Source organism: Peromyscus leucopus, chromosome 7 (genome assembly GCF_004664715.2).
Source record: "Peromyscus leucopus breed LL Stock chromosome 7, UCI_PerLeu_2.1, whole genome shotgun sequence".
Lineage (NCBI taxonomy): Eukaryota > Metazoa > Chordata > Mammalia > Rodentia > Cricetidae > Peromyscus > Peromyscus leucopus.
Window position 1 is genome coordinate 69,462,647 of NC_051069.1, and position 13,651 is coordinate 69,476,297.

Genomic DNA, 13,651 nt, shown 5'->3' on the forward strand with positions numbered 1-13,651 from the left:
TTTATTTACTATGTATATAGTGTTCTGCCTGCATGTATCCCTTCAGGCCAGAAGGGGGCACCAGATCTCATTACAGATGGTTGTGAGCCACCATGTGGTTGCTGGGAATTGAAATCCGGACCTCTAGGAAGAATAGTCAGTGCTCTTAACCTCTGAGCCATCATCTCTCCAGCCCAGATAGGTGATTTTCTTAACTGAAGTTCCCTCTCAGATGACTCTAGCTTGCATGAAGTTGCCAAAACAGTGCAACCCTAACCAACACAGGCATCTTCTGTCTTTCACCATTCTATTTGTTGTAACAGGGTCTGTCTCATTGAATATGGAGCTATTTTTACTAGAATGGCAGGCCAGTGAGCCTAAGGGTTCCATTTGCCTCCACCTTCCTCTCTCATCTCAGGCTTATAGAAATGAGCTCTGCCCCTGGTTTTAGTTCATCCTACAATCTTTTATACATTTGGGATTTACCTCTTGGCAATCTGGAGCTAAATTACTGTGATTGCTGTAAATTACTTCCTTTCTTGGTTTTTCTTCCTCTTTTTAACTTCCCCATTTTTTACTTACTGTTTTATGAATCTAAAATGTCCCCACTGGACGGTAGCTTTTTCTTTTCTTTTTGGTTTTTTTGAGACAGGGTAGAGATCTCTGTGTAGTCTTGGCTGTCCTGGAACTCGCTCTGTAGATCTGGCTGGCCTCGAACTCAGAGATCGCCCTGCCTCTGCCTTCCGAGTGCTGGGATTAAAGGTGTGAGCCACCACTGCCCGCTTTTTCATCAAGCCAACTGTGTCCTCTCTGGATGTCTGACCCTCCCCCACCATTTTTTTGTGATGGTGTGGACTGAACTTGCATTCTCCTGAGTATCTGGAATCACAAGCATGAGGCACCAGGCTCAGTTTGAAACTTCTCTAAGGATCTTCCAGACAGCGCCTCCGTTGTCAGAGGACAATTTGAGGAGTTAGCTCTCCCCTTCAAACGTGTGAGCTGTGGGGATCGAAAGCTGGGCTTCAGGCTGGACTGCTGAAACATCTTGCCAGCCCCTTATTTTGTTTTCTTAGTAGCTTCTTTTCCTTATAAAGACGATGTTTGTTTTCAAATTTGCACAGGAATGTAATATTTAATTTAAAAAGATGACTCATATGACCTTATAAAGACAGTAAAATGCAACAATCGAAAAGATAAAGCGGGGCAGTTGGCTCAGCCCTATAAAACCAGCCCACAAGGATTATCATTATTTCAGGCTAGCCCAGGCTACAATGCAAGTTACACACACTGAGACTCTCAGGAGTCCAAATAAACAACAAAAGGGGCGGGTGGAAATACAGGGGCTCTAGGAATATGACATCGGCATGCGAGGCCAGTCTGGGGCAAGGAAAACTTCCTTCCATGGTCCAGTCCTCCAAGGGCCGAACAGGAAGTTTACGCAGGCAGGTGGAGAGAGGCGTGGGGAGCGCAGGCCTGGCTGCCAGGCTGTGCCACCCAGAACCCTCCGCAATACGCCTGTCCGCACTCACTTTCAACTTTCCTCCAACTGACTCTTTGCGGTGCAGATCCTCAAGACCCGCGCTGCGGGACTGGAAACAACCTTTACTGCGACGAAGGGAACTTCGTGTAGCTACCTGCAGCATGCACCTAGCAGGGATGCGCCCAGAGCCTCCTCCGTTCTCTGCTCCTTCCCGACCCTGCGGCCCCGCCCTTCCCTGGCCTCACGCCATTAAGCCCCGCCTTTTCTTTGCACTGCATTCCCGAGTCCTGAGGCCACGCCCCTCTCAGCGCTAGTTCTCGCAGGCCTCCCCTTCCTAGGCCGCCCTGCCCCGCGTCCAGGGACCCCGCTCTTCTTAGCTCTCGCGCCCCGCGAACCCACCACACGTCTTGAGGCCTCGCTTCTCCGTTCCTTCGCTCCTAAGACCCCGAGCCCTCCCAAGTCCGCCCCGCCCTCCTCCCTTGGGCTCCGCCCCTCTCAGCCCTCGCTCCTCAAAGCCCCTCCCTTTAGGTTGCCCCGCCTCTTGCCCATGAAGAACCCGCCCTGTCTCCATCCGCCCCGCCCCTCTCCCTCGAAGCCCCGCCCTCGACCCCGCCTCCCGCCCCCTTGGGCGCTCCGTAGCAGTGACGTGCGCTGCAGGCTGGGCACTCAGCAGGGCTCTGGCCGGCGGGAGGAGACCGATCCGGGATCCGTCCCAGCAGGAAGCGAGTCCCGGCGGCCGTCGTCTCCGGTGCTCGCTCTCGGCCGCGGCGTCGCGCTCTCCCCTCGCGCCTGCAGTCCGGCAGCCTCTCCGTGGCCGCGACCCCTCGCGCACCTGCCTCGCCGGGTGAGTGTGGACTTGCCCGCCCGCCTGTCCTCGCAGCTTGGCCTCTGCTCGGCCGGCCGCGCGCGGACCGGAGCGCTGGCTTCCCTTTCCCGGGCCGGCGGGGCGCCTGTCATCTGACGCGGCTGCGTCCCCGGTCCCAGGAGTCCCACCCGACATTGCGGGATGGTTTTATTTTCTCCTTTGGAAGCACACTGAAAATTCTACACAGACTAGTTTGTTGTCAGAAGTAACGATCAAGTGAGACCATTAATAATTTAGCCGTGTCGAAGACCATAGTGGCATTCTACAGAGCTGGAATTTTAGTTCCTGAGCGGTCTAGGATCTTGAGTGTGAGTTTTACGGATGTGTTGCTGAAAAAAAAAAAAAAGTAATTCCAAAACGCCTTAAACTAATTTAAACATGCTTGTATTTTTAAATAGGAAATAATTTGATAAGGCTATTGTTAGATTATCTATGTCAGGAGTATTTACACAGAGTTACATTTTATCTGGCAAAAAAGTATGTAGGGCAGGGCTGTTTAAATCCTAATGTGGAGATATTGTTGGGGAGCTACACAAACGCTGCTCCGATTTCATATGAGCTGAATAAAAGTTTGGTTTGCTCTCTTGGTACAGTTGTAGGATGTTCGAATATAGTCAGCTTAAGACTTTTAACAGCGCTTGAGGCTCAGCTGTAACTATCTGCACACCACCATAAAATGTGAGTCTTGATGGTGGTCATGGTACAAAGGTTGGCCGCCGAACAGCAGCATTTCTGTACAAATTAACTCAACTTCAAGACGTCTTGGCTTGTGGTTTTCCAACTGGGAAATGTTTAGTGAAAAAAAGTTACCTTAATGCCCTCTAGCATTAATTTTAGAAATAGCCACAAATGTTACAAGGGGGCCAGAGGAAGAGCCAGAAACAATGCAGCTCTTCAGAATAGCTCATTGACTTTTAAATGTCCGCTCAGTTTTGGTGTTTTCCGTTGCGCAGGAGTAAACATGCACAGTGTAAAAAGCAAGTCATTTTAGTCTGATGCTCATCTGCCCATAGTGTTTTTATTTTGTGTGCGTGTGATCTGTTACCTATTTTTTCTCTTCTTTTCAAGTTATGTATTTGTTTTCAAAAGATAATTGTAAATGACAGGGACCCAATGCTACCATTAAGAAAAGATTATTGTGATTAAATGTATAGTTAAAAAGCTATGTAGTATAGAATATATATATGCCCTTTATCACCTAGAGTAAAAAAACTGAACAACTATGATATTTAATGGAAACTACAAGATATTAAAAACAAAGATAGTAAATTATAGTCCATAGAAGCTTATCTGAAAGGGATTTTCCCCTGTTTATGTGACCAAGTTTTAAAATAACAGTGGCCAGGAAATCTGAGAGAGGCCAAAGGCTCTTCTCTCATCCTGTTGTGACTTTGCCTGGAGTCTGTGGTGGATCATTTATTGTTTAGACAACTGGTCTGTATCTGGGTTCTGAAAGGCACTCGCCTTTAGACAGTCTTAAAGATTTCCACCATGCAAGCTCTAAATAAATATATACACACTCCACATTAAAAAAAATTCACTAGTTTTTAACTTTCTTTTGATACTTAAAGCTCCACTTAGCATACATAAAGTGTCAGTTTAAAAACGTCAGGTTTGGAGCTGGGCAGTGATGGTGCTTGCCTTTAATCCCAGCACTCGGGAGTTAAAGAGGCAGGCAGATCTCTAAATTCAAGGCCAGCCTGGTCTACTATGTGAGTTCCAGGACAGCCAGAACTACACACAGAGAAACCCTGTTTTGAAAAACCGAACAACAACAACAACAACAACAACAACAAAAATTAGGGTTCAGAGTGAGTATAATTCAGTGGGTAGAGCCCTTGCCTAGTATATGTGAGGCCCTGGGTACTTGTTTCCATTTTTCTGTATTAAAACATCTTATCTAAACATAAAAGATTGATAAAACTATTACAATTTGACTAAGTCTCACACAATATAATGAGGATTTCCAGAAAGAGATACTTGGTGACAGTTTATGAATTGTCAATTTAGTACCAGTGTGACACACACACACACACACACACACACAAGCTGAAGGTTTGCTTTACAAAATAATTTTCCAGGTTGATTGTCTTGTTCTTTTATAGAGGAGAAAAACAGAGGCTGGGAGAAGTAGATGCTTGCAAGTGGCTTTGGAGAGGCAAAGTCCAGCCTTTGAACACACAAGGGAGTCTTCTGACAGTGAAGTCCCCTGCCCTGTCTCACCAGAAGTTATCTTGGATTTCTGTTCACTTGGTGAACTATTGAGAGACCTTTGTAGAACTGGTCTGGAGATTTCAAGGCGGTGATAGGCCAAGCACAGAGTCTGGTACTAATTGAAAATTCTGAGTCTTCTTTCTCAAGGCTTTGAGCAGTGACCCGATGCTGCGGCAGCATTTCTGGTGTAGTTCCAGCATGTAATAAGTATTATGTGCTTTTTCATTTTGATGGGCTTATAGGAATTAACGCTGCGATCTAATCCTGGATTGATTTCATTATAGCTGAGCAGTATATGATGTTTCTGTTCAGGATAGAACTTCAGTTTTTTTTTTCTTCATGTGAGCTAGCTTGTTGCTCCCAAACACAGTAGCTCTCTCTTCAGTGTTATTCAATTAACTCTAGTCTTGGGGAAACATGCTTCAGGACTGAGATATCTAGGCCTGTGAGCTGGCTCAGCAGGTCAAAGCACTTGTCTAGAGCCCTGATGCCCTGAGTTTGAGCTCATGAGAAACAACTTCTGTGCATTGTCCCCTGACTTCCACACATATGCTCTGTCACATAGCCATAAGCAAATAATTGTAATTTAAGAAATGAAAAAAAAAAAAAAGATTAAGACGTCCCTCCTACTTCCACCTCCTGAGCGCTGGGGTCACAGGCTTGCAGCTGTGCCCGTGTGTTTGTGGTGCTGGGCTCAGACCTACTTCCAAGCTAGGCAGGCAGCTCATCAGGGAAACTACATCTTTAGTCCGTCCATCCATCTATCCATCCATCCATCCATCCATCCATCCATCCATCCATCCATCCATCCATCCGTCATCCATCCATCCATCTATCATCCATTATCCATCTATCTATCTATCCATCTATCTATCTATCTATCTATCTATCTATCTATCTATCTATCTATCTATCTGTTGTTGTGTGTATATCATTTGTGTGTGCACACGTGGCATACTTGTGGAGGTCAGAGGACAGTTTTGTGTAGTCAGTTTCTGTCAAACTCAGGTCATGATGTTTGCATGGCAAGTGTTTTTTTTTTTTTAACCTGCTGAGGTATCTTGCTACGCTCTCCTCCTGTTTTCTGAGGTAGGGTCTCACTATGTAGCCCTGACTGGTCTGGGCTATATAGTGTAGACCTCTAACCCACAGGGATACACTTATCTCTGCCTCCTGAGTGCTGGAACCAAAGGTGTATACCATCACACCTAGCTTATACAATCAGTGTCTTTTGATAAAAATGATTTATGGTTTTTTTTTTTTTTTTTTTTTGGTTTTTCGAGACAGGGTTTCTCTGTGTAGCTTTGCGCCTTTCCTGGAACTCACTTGGTAGCCCAGGCTGGCCTCGAACTCACAGAGATCCACCTGGCTCTGCCTTCCGAGTGCTGGGATTAAAGGCGTGCGCCACCATCGCCCGGCTGATTTATGTTTTTTTAAGAAAATTTATTATTTATTTATTTACTTGTGTGTGTGTGTGTGTGTGTGTGTGTGTGTGTGTATACACACATAAATATGGATGCCTGTAGAGGCCAGAAGAAGGTATCACACCACAGGACCTGGAGCTAGAGGTGGTTGTGAGCTGCTTGACTTGGGTACTAGGAACCAAACTTGGGTCCTCTGGAACAGCAGCAAGTGCTTTTAACCTGTGAGCCATCTCTCTAGCTCCCCAAATCTTATCTTATCTCTTTCCTTTTCTCCCTCCCTCCCTCCCTCCTTCCCTCCCTGCCTCCCTCCTCTCTTCTCTCCCTCCCTCCCTTCCTCCTTCCCTCCCTGCCTCCCTCCTCTCTTCTCTCCCTCCCTCCCTCCCTTCCTCCTTCCCTCCCTCCCTCCCTCCTCTCTTCTCTCCCTCCCTCCCTCCCTTTCTCTCTCCCTCCCTCCTTCCTTCCTAACTTCCTTCCTAACTTACTTCCTTCCTTCCTTCCTTCCTTCCTTCCTTCCTTCCTTCCTTCCTTCCTTCCTTCCTTCCTTCCTTCCTTCCTTCCTATAGGTCAAGCTTCAAGAGTATCCCTTGAGCTGTAATACACGTGAAGGAATGGAATGGCAGTGTCCTTTTGGATAGATGTGTAGGAGAACAGGGACAGCTGAACTGGGGACACCTGTATAGGGGTGTTTTCTTATTGGAACTGTTAGCAATTTGCATCCAAAGATACTCATATTCTAATGTAAGTGAAAAACCATCCAATGGCTTAAATATGAATCATTAATGTTTGATTGGCAACATGCTTTGCTTTTCTCTTGGGAGGAGGTGAGGGTACAGATAATTAAAAATTAACCAGAGTTAAATAACTTAATTTTAAGTAACTTAATGTAAAATAACTTCTTGGGAGGCAGAGTACTCTTGTGAGTTCAAGACCAGCCTGGTCTACAGAGTGAGATCCAGGACAGGCTCCAAAGCTACACAGAGAAACCCTGTCTTGAAAAAACCAAACCAAACCAACCAACCAACCAACCAAACAAACAAACAAACAAACAAAAAACCACATACAGCAGCAACAACAACAACAACAACACCCCTTGTTTTTGAGACATTCTATAATGTTTAGAGGTACCAGGCTCTTTTGTGTTTATAACAGTATGCTTTTATTTGATAGATTTTAGTGGACTGGTCATCTTAAAGCATAAATATTTATAGCAATAACAGAAAAGTTTGAGAAATCACCACAAATCCACCAAAATTTTCTCTGTGTGTACCGAAGCCTAGGAAGTGGAACCCAGGCTACAGTTCCGGCATCTTTAGAAATCTTCGTGTTAAATAGAGAGGAGATAATTGGCTCTGCAGAAAACATGCGTCAAGTGAAACCAAAACACCGAAGCACATTCCTTCAGTGTGTATTCACATAGGGCGAATACTGACATTCACGCTGACTAATGGGCACCAGGGAAGCTCCCGGCAAAAACACAGGCATCTTTTGTGTGTGCATGTTACGTCACTTGTTATTGTATTTGAAAGTAACCAGGGGCTGGAGAGATGCTTCACCAGTTAAGGGCACTTGTTGTTCTTCCAGAGGACCAGAATTCAGTTCCCAATATCCTTGTTGGGTGGCTCACAATCACCTACAAATCCAGCCCCAGGGGACTTAGTGCCCTCTTCTAACCTCTGCAGACACCCACGCATATGTAGCATATACTCACACAGATACCTGCAAGCAAATAAAACTATATATTTTTTTATTTTAAAGAAAGTAATCAGCTGCTTAACATTTACAAGTTGGGCTCCTTTGTGTGTCACAGTTTTGGTTATGATGGATCTTTGGATCTGGGAAATATCAAGATTGGTAGATGTATAGGAAGATAAGTTGAAACCATACATTTAAAATCTACCAAGAGATTCACTGACAGGGCCTGAAGTTGAGGTACATGGGAGGCTGATTGAGGCAGGAGATTGAACTCAGGTTTTTGCAGCCAATCTGGGTACTATGACAAGATCCTATCTCAAAAACAACAACAACTACAAATTCCCCAAACAACTGAAAAACAAACAAAAACCCTAGTCTGTATGGAGTCCTGGATTTGATTTCTAGCACTGTATAAAACTGGATGTAGTGGCACTTATCTATAATCCCAACATCCAGGACTCAGAGGCAAGCAGATCCCTGTGATCTTGAGGCTAGCCTTGGCTAGGTGAGATCCTCCCTTATGCCCCCATACAGGTTAAAATACGAAGGTGTTTATGTCAAAAGGAATACCTTCCTTTGTATCAATGTCATACTTCCCCCTCCACAGAAATAATATTAAATATATTTTTCTCTTAAAACAACTTGATAAAACAGGCATAGCAAATTTATTCTTGTTTTGCCAGTGTGAAAATAAAGATTCAAAACCTTAAACATTACTTAAAAGTTAACTAACTTGTTTAGAAGCATCTCTGAAGATGGAATATGTCTGTATTCCTGAGGTGGTAGGCTCCCTCTCCCTTGCGGTATTTCTCTACTTCCTAGTGTTAGGATTAATCTGTTGGCAAGTAACTTACTTCATATTGTGATTTTAATCCAGATACTTCAGATTCTGAAAAATCAAGGTCATTAATTAATTAATTATTTTAAGAGAGTCTTGTCATATAGCCAGGCTGGTCTCTAATTTGCCACTCTCCTGCCTCAGTCCCTTTTGGCACCACTTTGTGGTTGCAGGCTCTTGTGTGTGTGTGTGTGTGTGTGTGTTTTGTTTGTTTGTTTGTTTGTTTGGTTTGGTTTGATTTTTTTTTGAGGGAGACAGGGTTTATTTGTGTAGCCCCTGCTCTCCTGGAAATCTCCTCCTGCCTCTGCCTCCCAAGTGCTGGAATTAAAGGCATGTGCCACCATTACGACTCTTGTGTATTTTTAATGGCAAGTAGATGAACACAAAGCTGTAATACTTGTGATATAGCTATTGACAGGTGAATAAAGAACTTCACTAGTTAGAGAGTGTTTCAGGAAAATAAACAACTGGTTAAAAATAAAGGAGAAAAATGTTCTGGAGAAAATTGGAAAGTAACTTATTATTTACTGTATTGGTATTGATCTAATGGTTATGACTCTTTTGATAAGGAATCATTAAAGACTCTGTGTGTGTGTGTGTGTGTGTGTGTGTGTGTGTGTGTTGGTTCCCTTATGTCTTAATTCATTTAAAACATATTTGAGGGGCTAGAGAACTGACTCAGCAGTTAAGAGCACCTGCTGCTTTTTCAGAGGACATAAGTTCAGTTTCCAGCACCCACATTGGGCAGCTCCTCAAGTCCCTACAACTCCAGTTCCAGGAGATCCAGTACTGTTTTGGCCTCAGGGCACCTGCACACAAATGACACACATAGTCACACACACACACACACACACACACACACACACACACACACACAATCTTGAAAAAGTTGTGTGATTACTAGAGACCAGGCATTGTTCTCAGTCCTGGGGATGCAGTGACTATACTAAGGCCAAGTCGTCATGCTGAGTGACATTTCATTGTTGTTTTTAATTAAGGTAATTATAGACTTTTCTTTCCGGTATGTAATCAACAGGGCTGACTCTAAAGTTGGGAAACAGACAGTTGTCAAAGCAGTGTAATTTGAGGGCTACTGAAAGACTTATTTGCCCTAAAATATTCTCCTCCCGGAGACGCCCAGTGCACTGGGTTATAGTACTGTTTCATCTCTGCTGCACATAAATACCAGGATGTTTCATTACTCATCACAGTATCAGGACACAAGGCCATGAAAATAAGTAGGACCCAGGGCCCATGTCTTGGTATAAGAGGAGTTGGTGTAATTTAAATTGTAGCTGTTGCTTATTGGGCTTTTGCTATGTGCCAGATACCATGCCACAAGAGTAACTGAGTCACATTGGTTAGTCACGGTGTCACCATTGGGGGTTGGCATTGTGACTCATTTTACATATTGGGAAACTGAGACAGAGATAAGGGATTTGCACAAGCTCACAGCCAACAGTCACATCCCCTTAGCATATAGTAGGTTCTTGTGTGGACAGAGTGCTTATACAAATGCACTGACTTCCGGTCTGCTGTGTGTGGCGGAAGGTGGAAGGCAGAGAAGGCCTTGGGGAAGGGAAGGAGGAGAGTGGGAGAGGAGACAGGGCTGGGAACTGGTGGGCAGATAGGGGGGCATTCCTTGAAGACTGCCTGCCCTTAGGCTTATGCCTCCCTGTGGAAGCCCTGGGACTTTTAAACGTGAGCGTTTATGGGTCTCCTTCACTGGTAGGAGGCCATAGGTACACCCAAGAGGTCTTGGTTTTTTTGCTAATCGTTAACTTGGTCACATTAATTTATTTGGGTTTCAGTCTTTTCATTGTAAAATGGAGGCAAAGCTGTTTACCTGGAGTGCCTGTTTTTATTTATTTATTTGTTTGTTTGTTTGTTTTTACATCCCAACCAAAGTTTCCCCTCCCTCCCCTCTTCCCAATTTCTCCCCCCACCCCTTTCCATTACTCCCCCTCCCCCCTGCATCCACCCCTCCTCCATTGTTTCTCTTCTGACACAGGAGGGGCCTCGCATGGATGTCAGCCAGCCAAGGTATATCGAGTTGCAGTGAGACTAGGCTCCTCCTCCTCCTCTTCTTTTTTAAAGATTTTAATTGACTTTACTTCTGACTCTTTAATTGGCAGCAGTCCAGACACAGAATGGTTCAAAATGTCCCCGTGTTGATCATGGTCTCTGCTTCCTTTGGTCATGTGTAATGGGGGACTTTTCATCCAAAAGAAAAAAGAAAGGAATGTGCTGGAGTGTTGGGTAGAATCTTGAAGGTGGCCACTGTTCATTTTGAAATTTAGCTGTGCAACAGAATTACCCTGGGAGCTGGTAGAAACACAAAGAAGGTGAGGGCAGGGCCCGAATGCCAGCATTTAATAAGCTTGTCTTTGATTTACAACACGCCAACATTTGAGAAGTGCTGGCTTAAAGCTTTTCCTCCTCCTGTTCTTAGGCAGGGCTTCAACAATGAACGCAAGTGGTTTGGATTATGCAGGAGATGCGGGGAAGAAGGAAGTGAAGTTTCCCCTACCAGAATCCTTTCACTGATTTTTAAAAAAAAATCTTACTTGAAGCTTACAGCGTTTACATTGAGCCAGAGCAATGCCGTGTTAAATTTCATAACTAAATTAAACCATAATGATTTTTAGCTTTAGCCAGTGTTGTTTATAAGTGAATTACTATGTCACATTTAAACTGTCATAAAAATAGCAGGAATAAATATTTGCCTGTATAGGTCGTAAGAAAAAAATATTTTTAAAGCCTTAATTAGATTTCTTTAGCGTGGACTGCTGAATAAGCAGAGTCAGTGGTACTAGTCATATCAGGCAAAATACTCAAAGGAAAGAAGATCTTCCTTGATGATGCAAATGACAGTCGTGCTTGCAGCAGTTCTGGAGAAAACAAGGGTAGCTAAGCATGGAGGGACTAGCAACAGCGAGAAGGCCGCCATTCTCCAGAGATCACTGGAGCTGAAAGCTGGCACTGTGGAGGAGGGCCAGTGGGAGCTGTGGCTTTGAGGCAGAACTAGAGGAAGGGAGGTTCCCTCACTTCTGCCTCAGGCCTTGGCCAGTGACTTCCATTGGCAGAACCCGGCTGGGGAGCTAAGCGATGCTCTCTGCAGGCTTATCCTCCCCACAACAGCAGAGTAGATGGTACAGCTGTGGGAGAGCAGACGGAGAAGAGCTAGGAGATTAATTAGAACCCTTGGGAATTAGTAGCATTCTCTTGGTGAACTTTAAATAACTTGTTAGCATTGTGATATATCTGTGAAATGCCTGATAATACTTGTTGTATATGACCTAATGAGGATAGCTTATTCACTTTCTCATTTAACTAAACATCTACCTGTCTGTCTGTCTATCCATATATATTTCCCAATGAGAAACACAATCTATGTATTTTAAAGAATTTTTATTAACATATCATCATGCCTTTCTACCTGCTAAAGAATTTTCATTACGCCAGGCGGTGGTGGCGCACGCCTTTAGTCCCAGCACTCGGGAGGCAGAGCCAGGTGGATCTCTGTGAGTTCGAGGCCAACCTGGTCTCCAAAGCGAGTTCCAGGAAAGGCGCAAATCTGCACAGAGAAACCCTGTCTCGAAAAAGAAAAAAAAAAAAAAAAGAATTTTCATTACTATACCTATTTTTCATCATTTGGTATTCTTGGCTTAGTTGAGCAAATGGGTTTCAGTAAAAAAGAAATCTTTAAATAACTAAACAAATTATTTGCAAAGTCCTTTGCACTCTGAAGCTTGTATTTCTTACTTACCTGGTCAGTGTTCGTTTGAGGGAGGATTTCACTGTGTAGCATGGGTGGTCCTGGAACTCCTGGGGTTTCTCCCTGTTGGTGGAGATTACAGCTATGAGCCGTTGTGCCTGGCTTTACCTGGGCTTTTCTGATAGCAAAACACCTGATGGAGCCACAGCTACTAGAAGTAGAGTAGCGATGAGTTATCCCTCCTGCTCACTCCAGCTTCCTTTAGCCAGTGAGTCTATTCTTTGTGTGTCCTGGAGATTGAACCCAGGGCACTTGCTAAGGGCAACTGTTACCCCTAGTCAATCTTAATTCTAGAAAAGTTTGTTACCTTGGCTACATGGACTGGAGGTACTGCAGAAAGTTTCTCCACTTAAAGAGATGGTACAAAGGTTGTTAGGATACAAGCAATATTCCCCTCCACAATAACAGATGATTCACGTTTTCTTTCTTTTCTCCAGGGACCCACTGAAAAGGAAAGAGAAGCTCTGTCCCATAGCATCAGGAAGCTGCATTAGATATTTTCCATACTGCTATGCCAGAACACCAGACAGAAGCAACTTAAGGGGAGGGTTTATTGGGGCTCCCAGTTTGAGGGGAGACATTCCGTTCTAGGGAAGGTGTGGTGGTGGGAGCATGAGGCAGTTGGTCATGCTGCTTCTGCAGTTAGGAAGTAGAGGGATGGTGCTCAGCTGGTGTCCTCCACTTAACCCTGTAAATCCTGTCCCAGACCCTGTCCATGCATGCCTTATGCAGGGTGGGTTTCCCTCCTCAGTGAAACCTTTTGGAAATGTTCTCACAGACACACTTGACAGCGTGTCTTCTAGGTGATTGTAAGTGAAGTAATAAATAAACCGTGTTTTCCTTCACTTTTATGTGTACGGGTAGGGGTGTTTTGTCTGCATGTGGTTCTGTGCATCACATTCATGGTGTGCCCTTGGATCCCGAAGAGTGCATTATATCCTCTTGGACTCAATTTACAGACTATTGCAAGCCACCATGTGGTGCTGGGAATCAAACCCTGGTTCTCTGGAAGATCAGCCAGGTTCTTAACCACTGAGCCATCTCTCTAGCTCCCAATTTAGTCTTGTTTAATGAAGGTTAGCCGTTGTAGCCATATTGCCTAACATTGAGAAAATTAATCAGATATCTGGCTAGGAGAATTTTGCATACAAATAAAGGTTACCTTTGATTGTAAGTGCTGTAATTGAGGTTTTAAAAAAATATGTTTCTCAGCTTTTTTTTTTTTCTTCTCCTAGACTGTATGATCAAAAGGAGAAATAGGTTTGGGAATCAGCTCATTAGCACAGCTATCTAGAATATTCGGGTGTTTTCTCTGAAAGTGGTTTTCTTTTCTTTTCTTTTTTTTTTCATTTTAAAGAGGTGATTTCAAATGTTTGAAACA

General features: G+C 44.2%; 1 protein-coding gene across 10 annotated transcripts in view; it reads left to right on the top strand.

The window, feature by feature from the left end:
- The first annotated feature begins 2,108 nt into the window (after nucleotides 1-2,108).
- Myo6 (myosin VI) overlaps nucleotides 2,109-13,651 on the top strand; it is a 142,855-nt gene continuing 131,312 nt past the window's right edge. For 8 of the 10 annotated variants that reach the window (XM_037207800.1, XM_037207802.1, XM_028879837.2 and 5 more), the window contains exon 1: nucleotides 2,109-2,303. The gene's annotated coding sequence lies outside the window, so the exon portion shown is untranslated. The remainder of the gene's footprint in view (nucleotides 2,304-13,651) is intronic. The other 2 variants (XM_028879844.2, XM_028879843.1) reach the window with 2 other exon arrangements.